Source organism: Ammospiza caudacuta, chromosome 29 (assembly GCF_027887145.1).
Source record: "Ammospiza caudacuta isolate bAmmCau1 chromosome 29, bAmmCau1.pri, whole genome shotgun sequence".
NCBI lineage: Eukaryota > Metazoa > Chordata > Aves > Passeriformes > Passerellidae > Ammospiza > Ammospiza caudacuta.
In genome coordinates this window covers 5,478,185-5,497,908 of record NC_080621.1, presented here as the reverse complement: position 1 = coordinate 5,497,908, position 19,724 = coordinate 5,478,185, and the positions used below count along the sequence as shown (strand labels likewise).

The 19,724-nt window shown below is 49.7% G+C and overlaps 1 pseudogene; it reads right to left on the bottom strand.

Annotated features, from left to right (window-relative positions):
• The window catches only part of LOC131569230 (zinc finger protein 850-like), a 337,185-nt pseudogene that overhangs the window by 295,528 nt on the left and 21,933 nt on the right, over positions 1-19,724 (bottom strand).

Below are 19,724 nucleotides of genomic sequence, written 5' to 3'. Positions count from 1 at the left end.
GTCTAACATGTCAAACATCACACTGCCAGTACAACAAGGGTATACTGCAAGTCAGAGTGATGGCTATCGTCAATGCTTACTAATCCAATCACTTAACACTTCTTTGCATTCTCCTCCTGAGGAATTGGATCTTTTTGGAAGTACAAACGCCAGTATGTCTAACACTACAGCTGGCGGATGGTTTAGCTTCAAATTTTCGGGTGCTCAGAATTTAAACCAACCTAAAGAAACATGGGCCACCCTAGATTCATCCTTGAATGTGAGTAAATTCTCTCCACAGCATTACAGTCAATGTAACGGCACAAATATCACGGCACCAATGAAATTACCCACAGGAATATTTTTGATTTGTGGAGACAGGGCGTGGAATGGTATACCAGCTAAACCACAGGGTGGACCCTGTTTTTTGGGAAAATTGTCACTGTTTCACCCTAATGTATCCTTGCTAATGCAGCTGAGTCAAAATTCAAACAGGAAAAAACGTAGCATACATGACTTAGACTGCAGCCAGATAGGAGATCCACGGTTTTGGGGCACATTCAAACAGGTGGTGGTTTCAACTATCTTGCCAGGAGGATCTGCCAATAAAGCCATGAATTTAGCAAAACAATTAGGATGCTGGGCAAGGGATGAGCTGAACAAGACATCACAAATTCTAGATATGCTAACCGCAGATGTGCAGAGTGTTAACCATGCTGTTTTGCAAAATAGAGCTGCTGTAGATTTTTTGCTCTTAGCACAAGGGCATGGATGTGAAGAGTTCGAGGGAATGTGTTGCATGAATCTGTCTGATCATTCGGTGTCCATTCACACTAAGATAAAAGAATTGCAACAGGGACTTCACAAACTTAAAGAAGAAGACGGTTTAGGAATTGACGAATGGCTTAAAGGCTTAGAACTTGGACCGTGGCTGAGGAACCTTGTGATCTATGCTATAGGCCTACTGGGTGTAAAATCTAAATCTAACCTAAAATCTTAGTGGTTTTGCTTATTTTGCCTTGTATCTTTAACTGTATTCAAAACATGGTCAGCCGTACAATAGCAAAAACATGGCAAACTAATCTCCTTGCTCAAGAAGAAAACAGGGGAAATGTGGAGAGATTTATTAATAATTGGTTAGCTGAGAAAGGCCATACTGATATAATGCCGCTGGTTAAGCTGAAGGAAGAAAGTCAGCAGTCAGCAAGCTAAAAGGAAAGGTCAGCAGTGACCTTGCTGCAACATGAGGAGAGGGAGTAGAGATTATTCCTGAATATATCCTGAGAATATGTGAAAAGTATCAAAAGTAGAACCATAGGAATGCAGAAGTAGGCGTAGGTGCTGATATGTAACTGACCAATCCTGAGCTCAACTTCTGCAATATGTATGAAGCTCATTATTAACTGTATTTAACCCGCTGTACTGATCAATAAAATTGGGCCTGTCATGATCAAATTGATGTCTGGGTCTCCTTCCATCGACACCCTTTATATGACTTCCTGAAAGGAAAGAACCCCTGGGATCCCAAGGAGCTGACACCGCAAGCAACGAGCTCCCTCAACTTCATCGAAAACCAGATGGCCACTGGCATACTTGCCAGGTGGAACCCAGCCATGCCGCTGGACCTATACATCCACTTTACACCAAAGGGGGGAGTGGGAGCACTGGCCCAAGGACCTTCTGAAAAGGCCTGACCCATTCAGTGGGTGGTTCTCGGAAGACCTGCTCGTGAGTTTTCCCCGGGAATCGAATGCATCGCTAACCTCATCATGAAGGGCAGGAAACTCACCTTGAGACACCTGGGAACAGAGCCGACAAGCATCCACCTCCCTTTCCGCAAGCAACCGACCTCGGAGTCAGCCGCAATATCGGAATACCTGGCCCTTGCTCTCACCGGCTTCGGAGGAGAAATCTCCTACTCCTCCAAGCCACCCTGGATTGAGCTGCTGACCATAGTCGACATGGACACACCGCCAAAGGTCATGGGTCGACCGCAGCCAGGACCAACGGTCTTCACAGACGCTTCCTCCACGACTTCAACCACAGCAGCAGTGTGGCAGGCAGGAGAGCAATGGCATTGCATCAAAGCGTGTGACCCCACACTGTCAGTGCAACAGCTGGAGGCAGCAGCAGTCATCTTGGCGTGCAGACTCTTCCAAGAAGAACACCTCAACATAGTAAAGAACTCTATATTCGTGGCAAGGCTTTGCCTAGCCATGGCAGGACCAGGGGTGTCGACATCAGCAGCAGCCCTAATGCTAGAAGAAGCACTCTTCTCGCGACAGGGCACCGTGTCAGTCATTCACGTCAACAGCCATGACCCAGTCAAAGGCTACTTCCAGATCAGCAACGACAAAGCGGACGCCGCAGCAAAAGGCATGTGGACGTTACAGGAAGCCCGTCAACTGCACGAGTCGCTCCACATCGGAGCCAAAGCACTGGCGAAGAGATGTGAAATCTCGACAGCGGACGCGAAACATGTGGTAGCCACTTGCCCTTACTGCCAGAAGTTGCCCCTGTGGACCTGCGGGGTCAACCCGAGAGGTCTCAAGCCCTCAGAAATCTGGCAGTCGGACTTCACTTGGTGTGAACTGCTGAAGCCTCGAGCATGGCTTGCAGTGACAGTAGACACTTATAGCGGAACGATCATAGCCACACAGCACCCCAAAGCAAACTCCAAGGCCACAATTCAGCACTGGCTGACAGCCATGGCCTGGCTTGGTATCCCCAAACAGATCAAAACTGACAACAGTTCCAGTTTCATTTCTAAACCAGTACAAGAGTTCGCTTCAAAATGGGGCATCACATTAGTGCGAGGTATCCCATATAACAGTACCGGGCAGGCCATAGTTGAGAGAGCAAACCAGACCCTGAAAACCAAGATAGAAGTGTTGGTGAAAGCAGAGGGCTTTGCCAATGCCAATCCCCCAGGAGACCGGCACGTATACTGGCAACCGCTTTGCCAGCACTGAATCAATTCCCTAGGGGAGATGAAACAAACAGTCCCATTCAAAAACACTGGGCCACTCGAACGCTAGAGGAGGGCCCGCCGGTTGTAATTAGAAATGAGCTGGGCGAATGGGAACGGGGCTGGAGGTTGATGCTCACGGGGCGAGGGTACGCAGCTGTCAAAAAGGACGGCAAAATCAGGTGGTGTCCACTTAAGTCAATTAAGCCAGACCTCCATAGCGAGCAGAATGAGACTGATGAGAGTTGCGAGTTTCTGTTTACAGGACCTGCTCGTCGGACGTCCTCGTGACGCGTACATCCCCATTCCAGAGGTAAGCGACAGACCACCAAGCTGTCAGGCAGCGCCTGAGAGACCCGCACGGGTGGAACCCAAGCATCAACGGTGTTTCTGTGTGATTTTGCTGTTGGGGCTTATTGCTAGAGGGCAAGCCAGCCCAGATCACTACCCCCATCGGCCATTCAGGTGGGTCATGTGACACCTTAGTAGTGACAAAGTGCTCAGAGAAATCACCACACCGAACACCCCATCCTTTATGCTCCGCATCACTGACCTGTTTCCAGGACAACCAAAGGTAGACCCCCATTCCCCACTGCCACACACATGTACCTATCCTACTGGTGCCCAGCTTCAAACCCCGGGAAAAGCTACTGCAATCACCCAGGGTGGGGACATTGTGGGCACTGGGGCTGCGAAACCATTGTTACAGATGCCAGACTGTCGGGACCTGGGTGGGATCCACAAGAGCCCGACAAATTCTAACAGTTCACCTGGGCACCCACCGGTTGCAAAACACCCCTCTTCCTCCACGGAAACTTTTATTGAAACCACCATAAAACCCCCAAATTTCAAAAATGCGCAGGCTACAACATGACAGTTTTGCAGCCAGATCACCCTAGTTGGGCCACAGGCAGAACGTGGACCGTAGTCCTTCAAGGGTCAAAGGAGAGAGTGAATGTGCGAATTATTAGGCTCCAGCCGTCGGCACTCCGAGCGGTCGGACCCAACAAAGTGATTAAAAGCGTGCCGAAAGGGAGAAACGCAACCCACCCCAAAGCCTTGCCCACACGGGTTGCTGATATCCCAACCGGCCATGCGGAAGCCTTTCAGATAAGCCGTTTAGCCGGGTCGGACTCAGACCCAATCCTTCATATGTTAGAAGCTACCTTCCTATCCCTGAACGAATCTAACCCTAACCTAACCGAATCCTGCTGGCTTTGTTACGATGTCGAACCTCCCTTTTACGAAGGAGTCGCTTTAAACACTCCCTTCAGTTACTCCACAGCAGATGCACCCAACCAATGCAGATGGAACACCCCCCGCAAAGGAATCACCCTGAGTCAAGTCACAGGCCAGGGCAGCTGCTTTGGCAATGCAACCCTAGCTAGGTGGAAAGGCAATGTCTGCACTGATGTTGTCAAACCCAACGGGAAAAACAATAAGTGGGTAGTCCCATCCGCATCTGGGATGTGGGTTTGCCAGTGATCTGGAGTGAGTCCCAGTGAGTCCCTGTGTGTTCCTTGCCAAATTCGATGACTCTAACGACTTTTGTGTCCAAGTTCTGATTGTTCCTAGGGTCCTGTACCACGCAGATGAAGAAGTGTATCACCTTTTTGAGGAACCCAGCCGGCTCCACAAAAGAGAAATAGTAACAGGTATAACTATCGCAATGCTGCTGGGCCTAGGAGCAGCCGGAACGGCCACAGGAGTCTCAGCCTTAGCGACCCAGCACCAAGGACTGTCACAGCTGCAGGCAACAATTGATGAGGACCTGCAGAGGATCAAGAAATCCATCTCCTTTCTAGAGAAGTACGTCTCCTCACTCTCAGAAGTGGTCTTGCAGAACAGGCGAGGACTAGACCTCCTGTTCATGCAGCAAGGGGGCCTGTGTGCTGCCTTGAAGGAGGAGTGCTGCTTCTATGCAGACCACATGGGAGTCGTGAGAGACTCCATGACAGAACTCCGAAGCAGACTGGCTCAGAGACAGAAAGACAGGGAAGCCCAACAGGGTTGGTTCAAGTCCTGGTTCAATCAATCACCATGGCTAACCACCCTAATTTCTACCCTAATAGGTCCATTGGCAATGCTACTTTTAGCTGTCACCTTCGGACCATGCCTGCTGAACAAGCTAGTCTCATTCGTTCAGATCCGCCTAGAACGGGCCAACATCCTGTTCATAGGCCAGCAACAACTGCTGTGAATTCGACCAGGGAACACTGGCAGTCACGAGATTTTCTACCCAGGTTTACCAAACCCCTTTCTTTGTCAACAATCTCATGCCTCATCTCAGTACCTATGTATATGACTACTTCGTTCATTTGTGAAAAAGGGGGGGAGATGTAGTAGATAGGGTCAGGCGCTCGGAAAATCTCGCGATGTCACGGAAAGCAGCAGGATTCCTCTCCCCCTAACACCTAGTGATAAGGGATCACCCAAGAATGTAGTCCCCCCTAACATTAGTAACTTTCTACTCCTTATTAACCAATTACAGTAAGGTAAGACCCCCTGACGTAGAGAAAAAACTTTCCCGAGTATAAAACCCGACAAGACGGGACAATAAAGGCCTTTGGACCGTCCACCATACTGGTGCCTGCATGTGTTCTTGGCCCGAGTGACCCTGGAGAGTTTGGGTCGCCTTGCCGATTCCTCAGAACCAGGTCGCCTTGCCTTGCATCAGAAGGCAACAGGCTGTAGTGCAACATATCCCCCAGAAGGAGCCTGGAGCAGCCCAAGGCTTTGTGTGGGCACGCAGGGGCAGGCAGGAGGAAGAGCTGTCAGCAAAGGAAGGGCCCAGCCAGGTGGGCAGCCGGGGGATGCTGACAGCCTGCAGGGACAGAGGAGCAGGGCAGGGACACCGTAGCACAGCCTGGGCTGCACAGGGCACAGGGAAGGGCAGCAGCTGCAAGACAGCCCTGACAGAGCCAACTTGGGCAGCACTTTGGCCATGGCTGCTGGCCCTGGGCCTGAGGCAGGAGCAGGAGACAAGTGACCCTTGCAGGCCTGTGGCCTCATTGCCTCCTTGTCCCTGCTCAGCAGCCTGGCAGGGGCCGCCCCATGCCCCTGCCATTGCCATTGCACATCCCCACATGCCAGTGCTCATCCTGGGAAGAGCCCTGAGCAAGGAGGGAGGGACAGGATCTGCCTGGCCAGGGGCTGGGGCTCAGGCCTTGGCCTTTTGCATTCCTGAACCACATCCAGCTTTGCTCAGCACCAGAGACACCTTTGCCTTGTTTGTGCCCAGCTGTCATCACTGCGTCCAGTGTTCTGCTCTAACTGGAACCTGGGGACACTTTCTCACCTGTGTCCCTCAGTGGAACCCATTAAAGCTTTTATAAACTTCAGAGTTTAAATTTAATTTTGAGTTGTTGAGAAGTTTTCTGAACACTCTCTCAGGGACTGAGTCTGATGTAAAAAAACACAAAACCCCGAGAGGGTCAATAAAGTTTTTTTAGTCCAGTTATGGACAGAGATTTCAAATGCCTTGTCAGAAATACACATTCCTATTTTAAATTATGTTGGTGATTTTTATTTCTCCTTAGAGCAGAGGTGATTGCTGCATTCTGTGATTGATATTGACCCAGGGTCTCTCCTCAGTGAAATAAACAGGGCGGGAGACTTCTGCTCCTTTTAATGCCTTTATTAAAAGTGATCAGCTCAGGATTGGGCAGCTCAGACGGGGTTCCAGCTTCCCGTCGTCTCTCCCAGGGCAACGAGGAGGAGGAGGAGGGTATGCGCAGCTTTGTCCACTAGGGGCAGAGCTGGGGGTCTGGTCCTCATGGGAGCCTTTAGGGCATGGTGACCCCTCAGATGATGTTCTTCGCAGCTTCGCCCTGTCTGCTCCCGGTGTCGGGACGACTCCCGTGCTCAGGGTAAGAGGGACTATGAAGGTGTTCAGCATCTCTGCAGGCTCCAGCACTCTGTTCCTGACGTCCAGACATCACTCCAATCTCGCAACTCTTAGTTGGCTCATTGTTTTGGGGGTCTTGTTTAACAAGCTAGAAGCAGTAGCTTCTCATGGCATGCTGGTCTTGGGGTTATTTTGCATGTCTCCTGTCAAGGTCCGCCTGAGTGAATGGGTGACGGATGATTTTTTGGTGCAAAAAATAACCAACAAGGCACAGGGGCTTTGCAGTAACAAATCAACAAAATGCAATTTTATTGATAATAACCACAACTAAATATGCATTTGGTTAGGGAATCTGGGGAAGAAAAGGGTAAGACAAGGGAAGAGGGAGGAAAGAAGTTCAGGGAGGGGCTATAGCTACCGAAATGTGACGTCTTCGGGGTCCCGCCATTGAAGCTCACTGGTGTACGTCTTGGGGAGATCTCAGAGGACGGTCGGAGTGCACCCCAAAATATACCGTTTTTCGTTGGGGGAAGGGTGGTCGAAATTAGGTTTCCAAGGAGAGAAAATAATAGGAACTGAAGGAGGGGGTGTTTATTTCTATTATTTTCATGGCCGAATGCTCGCAGGTACGTTTATTCTGGGCAGTTTTTCTCCCCCTCCCCGATCTGGGGGGGGTCAGTTCCAGTCTCTTGAAGGGGATTGCCAGGGGGGTGCCAGGGGTTGCCAAGAGGGTGCCAAGGGGGTTTCTTGTCTTGGTTCCTTGATGAGGGGATTTGCATCTCTGTTTGTCTGTCACGGTGGTTGAAGGCAGGCAAGAGGGGCCTTCTCTTGGAGGGGGAAGCCACCCCAGAGCTCAGACCAGCCTAGTCAGGAGGTATAGAGAAAGTCTAGATCCATTGTTCAGAAAAGGGCACCATGCCCCTTTTGAGTTCAGCATGGCATGTTCTGCAAACACCACCTGTGAACACACTGAATAAGCATGAGACTTCCCATCTGGCTCAACGGTTTTTAACCTTTTGGTGGTCTTTTCTCATGACAATTGTGAGGCAAAAATGAAGGATTTTCGGATAAACTCTCACATCTCCCCCTTTCCTAAGTCTCTTCTCCTCACTGTTTGGGGAGGTACCCACCCTTCACTGTCCCAGAGAAGAGCCCTTAACTTGGCCCCAGCCAGGGCTTTTACTGATACAGAACCAACTATTAACGACAACGACTCGTAATTACCATATCACACAAGCAGCACCCCAGCAGCAACAGTGGTAACCTTTTTCTCACAAAAAAACAGGCAGATTTTTATTTATAATGTGGGGGACGGGGTAAGTATAAGTCCAATTGTGTCAGGAACCCATGTCTTAAAAAAGGAACCCACTAGGCCGCGGCAAAATATCCAAATATGGATAACATTGTAACCAGACCAGTGAAGAGATTTTTGCTTTTATTTCCAGCACATCAGTCTCAAAATACAAAATGGAGACATGACAGCTCACTGATCCACACCAAAAAATGTCTCTACTAGCAGGGCTGGTACAGAAAATACATAAAATCATCTCAGACTAGAATTCAGCCAATCAGACACAGAAAACACGTATTGACAAGCATTCTATCTAATCCCACACAGCACACGCAATGATAGTTAAAACAAAGACTAATTCATAAGAGACAAAGAACAAAGTTCTATTCATGCTAACCTTCTAAAGATATACATTAAATAACCTTGTTGCCATCCTAAAGCCAATTCTACAGAGGCCTATTGTTGTTTGTCACGTCTACTGCTTGGGAAACTTTTCTGCTTGCATGGGAAACTTTTCTGCTTGCATGGGAAACTTTTCTGCAATGCTAACAAAACTCCAATCAAAGGCCTACATACTTTTTTTAACCATTTCTTACAAGTCCTCTAACCTTATGGATTCCAACATATAACAGTTCCCCTTCTTTTTCTTTGATTGAGCTTAAATTTAAGCTTGCATCAACTTACAATTTTTTCCTCATGGGCTTCATATTTAATTTTTTGTATTGATTATAAATTTCTTGAGCACTCTGGTAATCATTGTCACTTAATTTCGTTACCTTTCTTGGCTTCTTTAGGTTGGTCTGCATGGCCAATACAACTTCAATGAAACAGGGAAACAAGCATAGTAAAAAGAGCAATCCTCTAAGTATACACACAGTGAGAAAAACTTTTTCCCATACACTCTTATTGAAAATCCATAGGTTATCTCACTAACTGGAATCAAGTGTAGGAGTTTGTTCTTGGTTATTCACACATGCTAATTTTTTTTATTTTGTTTGAAATCTTTCTGATAATTGCATTCTTTATTTTTAATACTCCTTGGAGCTTGATGATTCTGTTTAACATAGATATTGGAGTCCGAACTTGGCTTTTACAATTTTGAATTTTCTTAATTTCTATTGCACTTTGCTTCTTCTGTTTGGTTTCTCTAAATCATTGTATATAGGAACTCCTAAACTTGATCTAGTTTCTTTGGGTAATAGGAAGAAAGCTGGTTTTATTATTCTAGCTGTGTAGCTGCCAGACCAGTCTCCTGACAATTTAGTGTATGCTGTAGTACTAGAGATCAAAACCAGGTGTTTAGAGCTCTCCCGAATTGTCTTATCAGTTTCTGTTGGGCATTCCTTATATTTACACAGCTCTTTCATTTTCTAAGAGGGGTTTATCCCTTTTTCAGTATACTCATAACATTCATATACTTCATAGTGGGTACACTTGTCTCTTTCTCTTTTCTCAACAGACTCTAATTTGTTTGGATCTCTTGGGATCTACTGGGTAGCTGAACACTTTACTGCAAAATACTTGTTACAAACCATCTTTCTTACTGTTTTCACCATTTCTTTGCTTTTTACTAGATCTACTGAGCTTGTTTCAGCAGCATCACATTCAAAGCACAACCAGGCTTCTCCTACAGGGCACTCTCCCAGGAGTGGCTGCCTGAAAGTGGCAGTATTGTGTGCTATCTAATACATTCTCTTATTTTTCTGATAAAGGATCAATTGGGAGAGGTTAACACAATCAGGGTTAGAATTGATGTGGACTCTCCACAAGGAAGTCACTTCTTCCTCCTCATAGCGGGGTAGGTAGCACTCACTGCACGGCTCTCCTGGGCTCCCCAGAGCACCATCAGCAATCAGAGCCATCATTACTACCCTTCCCAAGAGTCCGGTATGGGTCATCTTGCACAGCCTGCCCATCCGGCCTTGCCTCTTGGGGAATTTCACTGAGAAGAAGCTTCCAAGCTCTTTAGAGTCTCTTCTACCCGCTTCTCTGGTTAAACCTCTCTTGGTCTGTTCCCTACCAATTTTGGTTTCTCTTAGGGGAGTGCTCTGTAGAGGATTAACCTGGAGTCTTTAGAACTAAATTGGGGAACTTAACTAGAATTACTTATTTACAGTCTTAAACTTTTTACCAACATACTTTACACAGAACTGTCCTGAAACATTTTAAGCAATGTTAGAGCTCTGATACCAATTATTTTCCCATACAGTTCAGTCTTTTTGACTCTTCTTTCTGAGAGTCAACTTTAAATCACAGTACACTCAGGTGAATTAACTTGTGAAGTGGATGAATCTTTATCCAGTGTCCGGAGGTGAGAGTGGTGTGGACTCTGGCCCAATGCCAGAGGGAAAAACTGGGACTCTGGCCCAATGCCAGAGGGAGAATGGGGTGGAGTCTGGTCTAAAGCCAGAATGCCAGAGTGGAAAAAACTGATGTTGAATCTTGGTCCAATGCCAGGGGGTGAGAGTGATGTGGGTCCAACCTTTTTCTTCTGGTCTTCACAGTCAAATTAGAAATGAAGAGTACCTGAAATGGGCTTTCAAATATAGGCATTGATGGTCTGCTATTTTATGATTCTATCAAAACTCAGTTTCTCTGTTTAACGTTATTGGTTAATTTCTCTTTTTTCATAACTTGTTTGTTTCTCTCATCAACTTCTGCAAACTCTGTATTTTACAAGGAGTTGTATTTCTGTTAGCTAACTTAACTCCCAAAGTGCTTTTATTCTCCTATTTTTCTGTGTATTTAACTTACTGGTTTTCTGTTCTATTTTCAAGATCTTATCTATTTATCTCTTGCTTCTGTTTCTTACTTTCACTTACAGCTTAAATACTACTTTTCTTTCAGCTCCTTACACTTAATTTTTTTTCTCACACTGTTCTTCTACACAATACACTTCCCTCTAAGGAGATGTGGTAAAACTTATAATGCACAATCTACATTACCTCTATTCTAATTTGTCTGCATTCACTCTCTTTTATTTCTCATTCACTCTCACACATTCCTTCACACCCTCAAGACACAAACTGGATCATTATTGCTAGAAAATCACAGGTCTTTGTGGCTCCTCTCACCTTGGGGTTGGCCTACACGTCTCAGTATCTCTGGGCCTCTTGGAAGGGCCCTGACTCTGGTTGCCTCTAGTGCACATTCACCTGTGAGGCCGTCTGTGTGTCACTGACGCTCTTACAGCTACGGCTCCCTTACACATCTGGGGAACACTAGTCTGGTTTGCAGGTCACACACACACTTCCACTGACCCCCTTCCCACCTGTCCAGGAACTTGAGGCTGACTTCGTGACTCACTCTCACACACACAACAAGACAACAATAAGGTACCTTTTATTTTCACATCACTTGTTACAAGTTTAGTGCTACTGGCCAGTTTTGGTGCTATTGGATATCCTTTCTACTTAGCTGTTTTTGTCTAACTTCAAATGTTTTTTCACTATACTATACTTTTTAGTACTTTGTTGAGACAGGACTTATCTTCTCCTGTATCTACTCAAAAATTCTAATTCTTCATTCAGGGGTCCCACCTCAAAGTTTACCAAGGGCTCTTTTAGATGTTGCATCGGGTCCCCTAAAGTGTAAAGCCCCTGACCCTCTAATTGTCACCTCTAAGGATCTTCCCTAAATGATCTTGTTCCCTGGCTATTGCTTCATCGAGAATGAGCTTTCCACAAAATCTCCTGACGTGTCCTGCCTCACCACAGTAATAGCAATGTCCTTCTCTCAAAGGGACTTGAGATCTCTCCATCCCTCTTGCTCCTGACAGTACTGGCCTATCCTTGCCTCCTCCTGGTGGTGGACCCGCCCACCCTGCACTTTCTCTAGCTACAGCAACCATGATCTTAGCCTTGGCCTTTGCTTTTTCTTCCTCCCTCCTTAAATACACCTTCAATGCTTCTCTCAATAACTCATTTATGTCTTTCTCTTGTCAATCTTTTCCAGTTTTCTCCATATATCTGGCCAAGATTTGGTAACAAATTGGACTTTTAGTAGCACTTGACCTTCTGGGGTGTCTGGGTCTATTCTAGAGTACAACTGGAAGTTACGCTTTACGCGGTTAAGCCAGGCAACAGGAGCTTCATCCTTCTCTTGTGCACCCTCAAATGCCAATTTGGTATTAGTTTGTCTGGGAACTGACTCTTTGATCCCCCGTATTATCAAAGACCTATATTCCATCATGGCCTTCTTCTCTTCCTCCTGGTTAGGGCTCCAGCTGGGATCCGTTAGTGGCAATTTATGTTCACCTGTTGGCACCTGGAGTCCTGGACTGTTCTCTTTCTCCCAAATTCTTATGCCACCGGCCCTAATCATCTGGATCTCTTCTGGGGAAAATAATATATTGAGGATGGAATTCATCTCCCCCCAAGTGTAGATATTTGGACCTAAGAATTGATCCACTTGGTTTGCTATGCCCCCTGGGTCCTCGACTAAATGCCCCAACTCTTTCTTGAATTCTCTCACCTCAGAAGCAGTTAGGGGAGCATTCACAAAGCCAACACCTCCCGCTACTCCTCCCATAGGAACCTCTCTGAGGGGAAAGAATTTCTCTGCCTTGGAGGTCTTGGATCTGGTGCTACAGTATGGCCCACCTTCAGATGCCAAACTACTAGTTTGAGGGATATCTGGGTTACCCTGAACTTTCTGCACATCAGCAGCTGTATTTGCTGATAGCTGTTTACTGGACAAGGAGATATTTGTGTCCCACCTAGGAGGAGGTAAAGGGACAGCAATAGGAGGGGGAGAAGAGCCGGAGTGGATATTAAGTGGAGCTGGAGAAGGAGTGGAGAATGCAGCAGGTGGAGTAGGCACTTGTGATGATGCAGAAGGAACTGGAGGAGCTGAAGGTGGTGAGGGAGTGGTTACTGGAGAAGATACTGGGTTTATCATAGGGGAAGCTGAAGAGATAGAAGGAGGAATTTGAGCAGGTGGTAATGAGATAGCAGCCGGGGGAAGAACCAGACCTGCCGTTTGAAGTGCTCGAAGAAGAGGATTATAAGGTGGAGGGGCAGAAGGAGGCAAATAATCCAGGGGGTCCCATCTTTTACTAATTCCATCATCCCCTCCTTCATTCCCTTCCTTCTTCTTCTGTACCTTACAAATTCGCACCCCTTCATCCCCAATAGCGTTCTTTAACCAGCAAGATACATACAGTAATTGCTCAGGATCAGTATCTCCTCGAGCTGTCAGATAATGATTTAGTTGTTGGCACATCCACTTATCCTTTGTCCCACACCAAGGCCATCCTCCTTGCACCTCTAATTCCGGCCAGACTTCTACACAATAGTGGATCATTTTCACTTTATCTAATCCCTCCGTGGCCTCTAGAGAATCCCATTTCTCTAACAGTTCTCCTATGGGACTATTGGGAGGTATATTCCTCAGTCTCTTGCCGGTCTTTTTACTATTACACCCTCCCATTTTTCAGGTCTCAACAGTAAAAAATCCCAAAGGTGCCTCTACTGACAGGCAATTTCAAGAAAAATCTTGTTTAAGGAGCTTCAACCTCCTCCACCAAACTTCAAATTTTTGCCTGATGCTCAGGACTTTATACTGAAACAACTGCCTGATCTCTTGATTGCCTGACTTTCCTAACGTCAGATCTTACATCTATCAGGACTTGAGCACACGAAACCTCGGCCTAAGAATCCGGGTTGTGCCTGACACCCTCTGTCAGGAAAAACAACTGCCTGATTTTTAGTTTGCCTAACCTGCCAATTTTGAGGCTTCACCGTATCAGGACTTAAAAACAAACCGCAGCCTCCTTCACTGGGATTTGTGCCTGACCCCTTTGTCAGGACTTACTTTGCCTGCAGGGCTTGTGAGCTTACCCAAATCCTTCTCGGGACTTACAATCTGCCTGATTTCGCTCTGTCAGGACTTACTTTGGGTGCGTGCCACTCATACAATTATTCCCTCCGCACTCCCGGAGTCGGGGGGCCTCCTTTCCCCCTTAGGAGACGACCCACTCACACTAGTTCCACGCACTTCCCATTGTTCCCAGCAGCCCCTTCACAAGAGTCCGGAAAGGCGGTACTAAAGGGGTCCACTCTCACTCCGAAGGTCCGGCTGCCGGCCCTTGTCTCACTCACACACACACTCGCCCGTCTCCCACTCCCGCCACCGGATTTCTCACCAGTCTGGTGCTCCGGTGTTCCTCTGCGTCGCTGGTCCTGAGCCGATCTCTCTGGTCCTGGTAGCCAGCTGTCCTGGAGGTCCAAGATGGCCAGTCCTGGTGTCCTCTTTCGGCGTGGCTATCCCAGACGAGCAGCCCTGCTGAAATAAATAGGGCAGGAGACTTTTGCTCCTTTTAATGCCTTTATTAAAAGTGATCAGCTCAGGATTGGGCAGCTCAGACGGGGTTCCAGCTTCCCGTCGTCTCTCCCAGGGCAACGAGGAGGAGGAGGAGGGTATGCGCAGCTTTGTCCACTAGGGGCAGAGCTTGGGGTCTCGTCCTCGTGGGAGCCTTTAGGGCATGGTGACCCCTCAGATGATGTTCTTTGCAGCTTCGCCCTGTCTGCTCCCGGTGTCGGGACGACTCCCGTGCTCAGGGTAAGAGGGACTATGAAGGTGTTCAGCATCTCTGCAAGCTCCAGCACTCTGTTCCTGACGTCCAGACATCACTCCAATCTCGCAACTCTATGTTGGCTCGTTGTTTTGGGGGTCTTGTTTAACAAGCTAGAAGCAGTAGCTTTTCATGGCATGCTGGTCCTGGAGATATTTTGCATATCTCCCCCCCCTTTCTCTTCTCGCCACTGTTTGGGGAGGTCTCCACCCTTCACTGTACCAGAGAAGAGCCAATAACTCGGCCCCAGCAAAGCTTCTACAGATACAAAAACAACTGTTAACGACAACAACCCGTAAATACAATAACACACAAGCAGCACCACAGCAGCAACAGTGGTAACCTTTTTCTGACAAAACAAAATTGGCAGAATATGTCGTCATAAAAGGCGAGACCTCATTAAGCTGCTGAAGGAGCAGAAACTGCAGAAGTTCAGCAAGTGCCTGGTAAGGACGGCCTGGAATCCCCAACTCAGCCAGCAGAAGGCACCTGAGGGCGGTGCTCAGTGTGAAGGCCGGGCAACTGTGCCCCTGCGCGCAGCTGCAGCCAGAGGCCGCGCGGGCTCTTCTCCAGGCTCACCTTGGCCCGAGCCGCATGCCCAAGGAGCCCCGGGCAAGCGGGGCTGCGGGGCAGGGCCAGCACCGCGGCTCCCCGGGCAGCAGCCGGCCCTCTCCCCCTCCCCTCGGGAGCCCGGCGCCAGCGGCTGCTGGCCGCGCCTCGGGGCCGTGCGGACAAGAGAGGCTGGGGCAGGGCACAGGCAGCGCCCGGCCCAGAGGCTGAGCCCGCACCAACCCTTCCCTCCTGCCACTTTCTCCAGCTGGCAGAGGACAGGAGCAGAGCGGCCGAGCACCTGCGCCAGGTCCTGCGCTACGTGGAGAGCCCACAGGAGCCCCTGCGAGAGGCGGCCATCAGTACGAGCCCAGGCTCCCTCCCCGGCCCGGCCCGCCGCAGCTCAGCCCCGGCCCCGCCTGCTGCCCCGGCAGCGCCAGCCGGGCCCGGCGCCGTGGAGCCCCACCTGGCCTGGGCATTGCTGCTGCCGCCCTCTGACAGCCGTGCCCTGCGGCGACAGCGCGCTGCATGGGCTGAGCTGAGCGCTGCCGGGCCAGCAGCCCGTGTGGCCACAGCGCCGGCAGCGCCGCTGGCAGGGAGCTGTGCAGCTGGGGCCGTGACAGGCTCTGTGTTCACAGGCATGGCCAGGCGGCACCTGAGGGGGCAGCAGCAAGAGCTGCAGCTGATCTGCACCGGTGAGTGAGGGCAGCGGGCTGACAGCGGGGACTGCCAGAGGAGCTGCAAGCCCTGCCCCGGCTGCGGAGGGCTCTGCTCCCGTGGGCAGAGCGCACGGAGATTTCAGGGCCACGTGGGCCATTCGTCGCCAGCAGCTTCGGGCTGATCCCCTTGCTCCCTTTGCTCCCTCCTGGCCATGGCAAGAGCCGGCTGGGATGGCCCTTGCAGGGGGCTCTTCCTCGGCTCCCTGCAGCTCCAGCTTCTGACCGTGCCTCTGTTCCTCTCTCTCGCAGCCCTGGAAGACAAAACGAATGACGTCAGCCTCGCCGTCGGAAGCCTGGCAATTCAAACGCTGTGCATCCTCAGGTCAGGAGAGCGGGCTCCCATCTCCGGGTTCCAGTGGCTCCAAAATCACCTGCGCAGGGCGTGGAAGACATGGCCCCGTCTGTCATGGCTCGGCTGCCTGCCCTGCCAGAGCTCTGTGGAGAACTGATCGCAGAAGCTCTTTTTGCTGGGGCCACCTGAGTCAGGTGGAATTTTGTTTTTCTTCAAGAATTTTCTTTTCCTTTTTTTTTCTTCTACCATGTAAATATAGACTATGTTAACATACACAGACTCCCAGGATCTTTCTTTTGCTGCCCAGGGTCCGTAGGGCTTAGGGGAGGAGGGGGAAAAGGATGCTCGCACTCAGCCAGCTGCCCAGGCGTGCAGTGGGCCAGGGGAAATGGCCAGAAGCCCCTTGGCCTTTGGTGGTTCTGCTGAAGCCTTTGTGCTGCCCAGAGAGCGGCTGGGCAGGGGCCGGAGCTGCGGGGATCCCTGCCAGAGCGGTGCCTGGAGATGGTCACAAGCCCTGTGCCAGGCAGGAAGCGCCAGCCATGTCCTCCTGCCCATGTGCTGCTGGCTGCCTTGCTGAGGGCTCCCAGGTGCCTCTGGATGGGGCTGCTCTGGAGCTGCTGTGGGGCTGCGGCGCTGCTGCCGGGCGGCTTGGCCGGGCTGGGGCAGCCCCTGAGGGGCTGGGGCGCTGGCAAGCCCCGGGCAATGGGCTGTCAGAGGCCACAAGCAGCTCCCTGGCAACCGCCTTGTTCCTGCCAGAGTTGACTTGCAAGACACATCCTGGGCACTCTGCAACTAACAGCATCAGTTTTGTTGGAAACCCAAATGCAGAGAAATCTCAGACCTTTGGTCTTGTCAGCAAAGCTTAGAATTAAACACAGGATTTGATCTGAGACTTTGGAAAGGGCTTCTAAACTAAGGTGCTAGAAGCGAGAATGCGGATTTCTAGTCTATATCAGCGACACGGGGAGGAAAGTTGAAGTGGAGGAAAGTTTAGAGTTTTAGAGTTCAAGATCTAGGAAGAAATCAAAGTAGTTACAATGGTAAACAAGAAGTTTAGGGTGCAGTGCTGTAGCTTTGTGTGTCATAGCATGATTGGCTAAGGAAGCTTACACTGTTAGCCTGATGGGGGAACCCAGGAAATTCCTCTGGCTGCCCTGCAGGACTCGAGACCCTGTCAGAGGGCTCAGAGACCTTAACACAGAGCCCAAGACCCCTGTGCCTTTGATTTAGCCCTTGAAAAAAACAATCACCAACCTTGTATGAAGAATGACCAGCCACAAAAGTTTAAGTAGAATGATAGTGAATTTATCCCAGAGTGGAAAACTAGATTTTGAGGGTTTTTAGAATGGGGCTTCAGGGGGCAAGATGGAGGAATCTGGGCATGTCCAGCCTTTCTCCTTTGTCTTCTTGGCTTCCCTCTTCTGCTGTGATGTTGGCACTTTGAGAATTGTCTAGAGTAGAAGCTCACTGTCTAACATAGATGATAGGGATTGGAAAGTAATTGTAAATATTGTACAGGTAGTTTTTAGTACAAAAATATAACACCACCCCAGGGGAGGCAGAGTGCCTTAGACTGTCTTGCTGAGTGGACCTCGGCAGGACAGGAGAAAGAATTTTATCGATAAGATGCAATAAACAACCTTGAGACTGACAAATGAAGAGCTCTGACTCCTTCTTCGACCACCGGGCTGGGAAAAGAGACTTTCTAACTTATCTCGGGGTCACTCTGACCAGCTAGAGACTCGGAGAGCATGAGTCCGTAAGATGAAATCTTGAAGATTGGGTCCAAAACATAAAAATCCTTGTTGGCCGTGTCTTCTTGGCCAAGAAATCCTTCAAAGCTCTTGTAACTACAAGTCTTGCGGCCCTGTGAGCCATGCGGTGGAGATGTGAGCCCAACTCACCCTTCCTGCCTATGTAGAAGAGAAGAAAAAGCAATGGCATCATCTAAAAAACTCAGAGGTCTGCTCTCTAGCTCGTTCCAAACTCTTTCAACTCCCCCAAAGTGTGATTTAGCTACAAATAGATGACAAGGACTCTTAGGGCTGGCTCTTTGACTCCAGAGCAGCTGCTTTAGAATCTTGCATATAACCCTGTGTAGTTAGGCGCCAGAAATGTATAATTTGAAGAAACTTTCCCAACTGACTTGCATGGAGGCTTGTTTGAAGGGTGTTTGAAGAGAAAGCTTCCCAGCAGATGTCTGGGCTTTGGCCTAGCTGTGTCCCCGGCTGATTGTGAAGTGTGCCATCAGCTGAAGGGCTATCTGGGCTAAAAATATCATCCAGTCAATTGGACTTGCTCTTTTTGGCCTATAAAAGCTGGACCCACTTTCGGGGCAAATTTGGAGACCTCATCTATGGGTGGATGGACCACCTAGGATTTTCCCAGTTGCTGGGAAGGGTTCTCCAGGTCCCTGGTGTAAAACGGGGCTGTCCAGACACTGCGCATCTGCAAGATGACAAACAATTGTCTTGGTTTGAAGAGACAGGTGTCTGCTAAGGAAGGCAGAAGTCTTCTCTGGAATGGAAAATGTAAATCCCCTCCCTTCAAATGATTCTCATTTAGAAATTCAAATGCTCTCAGGGAAAGATATGGGGATAGGCCTGAGCCCGCAGAGCAGGGCGGCCTTTGCTTATGGTCTGAGCCCTTCCTAAAGATCCTGTCAGGCTGTCTTAGACACCTGGGGCCAGGGATTCCTTCCAAGCTGGGCCACTTTGGCTGGCCCGGGGCCAGCCCCAGGGCAGGAGGCAGTGTGTGCAAGGCCCTGGGTGGCACGCTGCAGCACGGTCACCGTGCCATGGAACGGAACCCGGTCTCCAAGGCCCCTTTGTGACACGTGGGAAATAGAAGCTCGCCCAGTGCTGGGAACAAGCAACGGGGCACAACGGGACAGAGCAGTGCTGTGAGGAGCCCCCACACAGCGCACTCCTTCCCGTCTGACCAGGAACTTTTCTGCAGCCTTGTTCCTGCAGCTGAGCTCGAGGCCAGAGCACAGGACTCGGTGACCCGTGGCCTTCCGAGGCTTCTATTCTGCAGCTGCCCTCAAGGCCAGAGCGTGGGACTTGGTGCCCCGGAGCTTTCCCAAAGCATCTCTCCTGCAAGTAGCTCCAGTCACAGACATGGAGCAGAGACCCCCGAGAGTGCCCAAGATGGCCTGGGTGGAGGAGGAGGAGGAGGAAGAAGGACCTGGAGATGCCCCAGCACAGCAGACTGAAGAGGTGGTGCACTTCCATCCATCACAGGGGGGTGAGTGGCAGAACTGGGCTGCAGGGCTGGAGCCTGCAGCCAACTTGGCCCCATGCCATGCCATGCCATGCCATGCCATGACATGCAATCCTCCGGGGAAATGCCCATGGACAGGCCGGAAGAGGAGCCAGGCAGACACCCTACAGCAGCCTCGCTCCATCCCCCTGGGGCATCCCAGGGCTCTCCCTGCCTGGGGAGTGCAGGCCTGGGCTGTGTTCTCCAGCCTCTCCCGCAGCCCCTCAGCTCTGGCTGCGCTCCC